The sequence below is a fragment of the Pelobates fuscus genome, chromosome 5, assembly GCF_036172605.1.
Source record: "Pelobates fuscus isolate aPelFus1 chromosome 5, aPelFus1.pri, whole genome shotgun sequence".
Taxonomy (NCBI): Eukaryota; Metazoa; Chordata; class Amphibia; order Anura; family Pelobatidae; genus Pelobates; species Pelobates fuscus.
In genome coordinates this window covers 82435625-82442080 of record NC_086321.1, presented here as the reverse complement: position 1 = coordinate 82442080, position 6456 = coordinate 82435625, and positions in this window count along the sequence as shown.

Sequence of the window (6456 nt, the reverse complement as noted above, 5' to 3'; positions counted from 1 at the left end):
TGAAACAAACTCGTTTACACTGATTATAGTGTCGTGGGCTACTTTGTTTGACACTATTGCCCTCAATAGCCCTGTAGCGTTCCAGTATGTGCTCTTTTAATTATCTAATTTTATGCCCTCATACAGGACACCACGGGGTACTGTATTAAATATGTCACATTTTTAGAATGGCAACTGATGAAGTTGATGATACTGACTGTATTTCTTGATGTGTTACTTTTAACTGATTTGGGTTGATATGTACACATCTTGCACTGTCCACATTTATGAGATCCCACAAATTAGATGACACAAAACCATGTCATTCTTGATTTCCCACCTATCAATAGATTGTAGTAGACTGGCAGACTATGCAGACAGGCCCTGTTTCAGTACTCTATGTTTGCCGTGATAGCATCTCATGATGCTCTCTCTCTACACTTTCTGAGGACAGTTCACTGCTGTCCTCCAGCACTTACTTTTTTTTTTCAGATTAATGAGCTTAAAGGACCACTATAGTGCCAGGAAAACAAACTCTCAGGGTCCCACTCCCGGCGGGCTGAATGGAGAAGAAGGGGGTTAAACACTCACCTTTCTCCAGCGCCAGGCTCCCTCGGCGCTGGGGACTCTCCTCCACCTTTGGCTGTCATCGGCTGAATGCGCATGCACGGCCAGAGCCACGCGTGCATTCAGCCAGTCCATAGGAAAGCATTCTCAATGTTTTCCTATGGACACTGGCATCTTCTCACTGTGAAAATCACAGTGAGAAGCACGGAAGCACCTCTAGCGGCTGTCAATGAGACAGCCACTAGAGGCTGGATTAACCCTAAAGTAAACATAGCAGTTTCTCTGAAACTGCTACAGCAGGCAGGGTTAGTCCTAGATGAACCTGGCACCCAGACCACTTCATTGAGCTGAAGTGGTCTGGGTGCCTATAGTGGTCCTTTAATCCATGGACATGGACCTGGGTTTTCAGCTCCATTAGCCCCTATGCTAACTGGGCCATGATACTTTAATGCAATGAAAAGGTTTTGGCCTCATTAGTATGCTGTATTTCTTGTATGCTCAAAATAAATGTTTTGAAGAATGCTGCACAATAAGCCTGCCTCAAAAGTATTAAAGTTGTATTGGTGTCGAGAGTGTCCCTTTAATTATGATCAAAATTATTATTCAAATGGTAGAAGACTAAATATTATGTGAATGAGGGTGTTCCAAGGGAGAATAGGCTATCGAAAAAATCAGTTCAGAACATAATGTGTGTCACCTGAGCCCTCTGCCTAGGTAAACTGGGAAGTGAGCCCAGATTGCACCCTCCCTCTCTCACTGTGTTAGCTACACTGGCTCCATTAACAAGATATGCACATGCTTAAACTTGCAGAAAACTTTTCTCCACAGCGTTTAAAGGGCCACTGCATGTGGATATTGCTATAAAAAAAAAATAATCCCCCTCCGCATCTTCACCATTAAAGGAACAGAAACTTAGTTGTATCATGCCTCTCTTGCAGCATAGTCTGATTTCCAAAATGTCTCCAGTTATTTAGTGATATAATACTACCTAAACCACACAATACCGCAAATTGAAACCTCTGTTGTAATGGTAGGTGCAGGCTTTCTACCTCTACTATTTAGTTTCTCCTATGTTTAGCCAAGTTTGGTAGAGACTCTTCTGGGGTAAGTCTAGATAGATCAGTTTCTTATTAATTGGCAAATTTATTGCACAAAAACTGTCCTGTAAGGGAACATAATATAGCTGGAATGTGGAACTGCATTCAATCCCAAATAAAGTGTATCTGGGTGCAACCAGGCCAGTCCCAGTACCAGGAACCAAATACTTGATGAAGAGAAGTCCAGGCACTCCAGGATACAAAAAGGCAAATTTATTGAAACCACTGCAAACGTCTTGACAAAGACTGTGTAGGTCGAAATGTTGTGAGTGGCAGTGGGTTCAATACATTTGCCTTTTTTGTATCCTGGAGTGCCTGGACAAATTTTCTGTAAGGGAACATAAACAGAAGTTGTAAACAGAATACATATATGCATGCAAAACAATAAGTCTCTGCAATAATAAATGGCGATGCATTAATTGCTGGAGGAAAAAACTCCAGCAAGTAATACTTAATTTAAAAGAACAAATACATATACCCCCTAAGAAAATTTAATTTAATTTGTTTTGCATATATTGGCTTGCAATGGCTGCAGATCCAATATAGTCCAGCCCCCTTTCCGTTATGTGTCTGTCCAATCACAGACTTCTCAATCAGCTGTATTTTGCAAGGCAAGTGCTCTGGGCAATTACTGCCTCTTGGGTTTAGCTCAAATGAGCTAAACAATCAGAAAGTAACAGGACTGGTTGTCTGGTCATCATGTGTAACAAACTTCCTTTATACAAGTGCCTAATTTTTATAAAGTAATAAAGGGACAACACACTCTTCACATTGAATGGAGTAAACAATCTCTCCAATTTATGTTGGCTATGAATGGTGAGAGATATAGCATAGGATGCACTTGGCAATAGGGGGCTCGGGATTTAGGGGTACCTGCTTTCAACATGTCATGGACTGTAAACCTAATGATTGACAGCCTGTTTCAGAGTGATAACTGTTATAGACCACTTACCTTGAAAGCTACTAACCTTAAGCATTAAAGAAATCCACCAATAGGAATGCAAGTAATGTAAACCAAACCTCAGTCTACGCAAGTCCTAAAAAAAAGATAGGTAACAAAGAGAAAAACAAAATCTCACTGGGATTTTTGGTGCTCAAGCCAAGGTCCGATCTTTCCTTACAAGTTACAGACTATCTAACAATTGAGTCTGTATTCGATGTGCATTGACAAGGCATATCCCATTCGATATAGGTTTACACTTCATTAGTGAACACTTTATTAAAGTACAACTTTATTTGTTTAGAATTACAAAATGATGTAAAAGAAAATACCCAACATTGAGTAACATCAAAATGATAGCAGATCTTTTCAGAATATGATATAATTAAGCATAGCATCTAAGTTTGTACCATAACCTTAAAGTTGCATTATGTCCTAGATTGTAAACTTGCTCTTACTGATCATTGTTCTTGAATATTCAAATTGTCCCAATGCAACTACTTGTGTGTTTGTCTAGCCACCCCACAGTACTGTAGAATAAATTGGTGCATTTTTAAATAATAATAATAATAATAAGAAGAAGAAGAAGAATAAGAATACGTATGTCTTAGCTTATTAAAGAAATAACCGTATCTAAATATAGAATAAGCACCATATATTCTTTCCATTTCTCTCAAATCGTTGAACTTTCTGTCCAGTTAATGACATATCTGACAAAGAAAACTCTTGAAAACAAACAAGTATGAATTTTCTTTTAAAGCATCATTTTTTGTAGTTGCGGTTTCTTGCTTTATCAGATACCAATCAATGTTCTGTTTTTACTTTTTGTAGTTATTGTTTAACCCCTGGGTAGACTGAACAGTTTAGCATGTCCAATCTTGATTTAAAATGTTAGCCAGAAGTATTGTATGATGTCATGATAGATGAGTATGACAAGGTTTTCCACCACAAGCATGCCATACTCACAAACAGAATCAACACTGCAAAGCTGCACATTTTTGTGTTTTGTTACACCCGCATCAAAGGATGAGGCGTCCTGTAAATCCTCAAGAGTTTTTTTGGGTAATACGTCATTGTAAATTTATTGATCTGCAGTATCCAATCTACTTCTGATGTTAAAACTGTTACAACTAAAGATTATGTACGAGTTGTATTGTTTTAAATTTATTTTAATTTTTTACTTTTTTTTTTTTTTTTACATTTCTATTGCTCGTTCAGCTTTCCTGGCACAGACAATGTATACCATATAACCAGAAAAGATATGACAGAGAAGTGGCAGTTCCATTCTAAATAACTAAATAAATGTATTGGGGGTCAATAAGACCCCCATATAACTGTATGGGGTGTAAGTGAGATTTAAATAGTATCTACTAAATGTTGAAAACAAATTATTGGGTATCCATTACTGCCCAGTCACTAGAAAGGACCCATGTCTATATAATAAAGGGGCGAAACATGCCCCCACCAGTGAGCATTGGGTGGGTAACATTAAAATAATGAGGGGTGAACAGATCAGTGGGCTAATAAAATATAGGAAACCTAGCATCCCTCATGGTCACCACTCATTAGCAGCGGATGGTGGCCCTTGTTATAATATGATCACGTAGTTCTACGAAATCCAGGAATGGCATACCAGAAGCAGTACAATGATGCCCCTTCTTTATGTTCAACCTTGTAAAATCACACAGGCCATACCCTCTTAAAGCAAGACCTGGCAGCTAATAGCAATTTGGATGTAGTTATTATTAGAAGTCCCTAATATCCATGTTAAGATTAGCCTTGATAAATTATGGAATTATATTATCAGACCGTAGGGTAAAACAAAGAGGCCTGCACTAAACCATCTGGTGAGCCAGTCACAAAGTTTTATAATGTATTAATTTCCGATTTTTTTTAAAGACACGGAGGCTTCTATTAAGCATGACTCTTTCTTTATTCCCTCAGCAGAAAAGATAGAGAGAAATATAAATATATCAAAATGAGAAAAAAATTTATAGTAACACAAGCAACCAATCATATAACAGAGGAAGTAAATATAAAAGGCTTGTGTTTCCCAAGATCCCCCTCTTTCTTTGCTGCTCCCTCAGACCAGATAAGTACTCTCACATGTCTTAATGCTGCATATTTATTTGTTTTTTATTGTGGTTATTTATTGCTGATTATCTTTGGGCGTCTGTGTGGTGTGCTCTGCCTGAGGCCTGTCCCTGGCCTCCTGGCTTCCCCGACAGAGGTTCTGGTATCCCTCCCTCCGCCCTTTTCATAGCATGGGTGGCCTCTTGCCGGCCTGCCCAACGCTCCCTACCCATGGGTGGCATCGGACGGCATCAGGCAGCATCGGGCTAGCTGCGGCTCCTTTGTTCTGTCTGGGTGAATAGCATGGATATTAGTGCGCGTCCGCCCTCCCCCCTCTCTGCTCACTGGCCACGGCTGGTTTTTAAGGATGGAACTTTTCTGCATGTTACTCTCCTCTCCACCCAGCGACGCCTCTTGTTTAGTCCTGCCGGCTCCTGGGTTCTCTGGGCACACCACTTGACAGGTTTACTGTGGTTTTGTCTAATTATTACTTTTCTCCTGTGAGTTATTAAACCCTTCCCTTTACTTGCAATTTAACTGTGTTATCCTCATGTAGGCTGATGGGCCTGAAGACAGCATACCTGATTTCCCACAAGTGCAGGGTGAGTAAAATATGGCCTCTGAGGAGTCTCAGGCCCTGCTGGACTCCACCATGGCATCTTCTATTCAGAGAGCCTTTGCCCCTGCCATGGGAGCTGTGTCTTCATCGCTGTCCCAGACATTGGTGCAGGCCCATAAGGCTACGGTGAAGGCGAAACACCTCACCTCCCAGTCCTCGATGCAGGTACTGCCTGCCATGATGGACTCGTTTGAGGCGGTCAAAGATGGCGTGCTCCCAACGCGCAAAAGAAACACTGGCCGGGCAAAAGCGGCCAGATCATGGAAGCCTTTTTGCATTCTATTTTTAGGATGATATTCGTCTAAGAATTGTCTATACAAAAATAAGAAAGACACTCCACCTGGTATATATGTATAGATCCTGGAAACGAGCTAGGTCCTGTGAGGAGAGGTCGGACACCGACCGGAGTCAGGAGTGTCACTCTGAGGCTATGGAGTATGCCCTTATGACGAGGCTGATACTGAGGAGGATATTTCCCCTACCGCAACTCGGATGGGGACGCGGTGCTTCTGGATCCTCAGGGTAAACCCCTGTTCGCTCCAGATGATCTGTGTCACCCCCGGCTCGGCTGAGTGTCTGGGCATATCACTCAGTATATAGTGCATCGTATGCGCACCCCCCTGTCTAAAGAGGGGCGCAGTAATCTGCGCATGGAGTTTCCCAGGCCTTCAGTCCCCAGCTCAGCCTGTACGACCCCTGAGGTGGACCCTCAAATCACCCAATTCCTGAACAAGTCAGGTTGGAAGCCCAAGAAGGGTCTTGACTTCTCGTAAAAGAGTTGTCAGGATAAGATCATGGACACATTGGGTCCTTGTCAAAGACCTTTGAGCTGCTAGACTCCACTAAGGCGGGTGAGTCGGAGTTGGACCTAGGCTGGGAACTGCGAGCTATCTGCCTTCTTGGTAATGCCAAAAAGGCTATGTCAGTCAATCGACGGAAAGGCGATACTCTTAAAAATAGTTCCTAAGCTGGCGAATATGGCCATATCAGAGCCCGGTCCCGCAGCTGAGGGAATGCTGTTTGGGGACAGTTTTCTTAAGGACCTGGGATCCTACGTGAAGATGTTCACAGCGATTGATAAAGCCCAGGCGAATATGAAGAAGGTGTTTTCTCCAAAGGATTTTGGAGGTGCCGGGCTGTGGTTTCCGGGGCTCATTCCGAGCCACTTGAGGCTCCTTCTT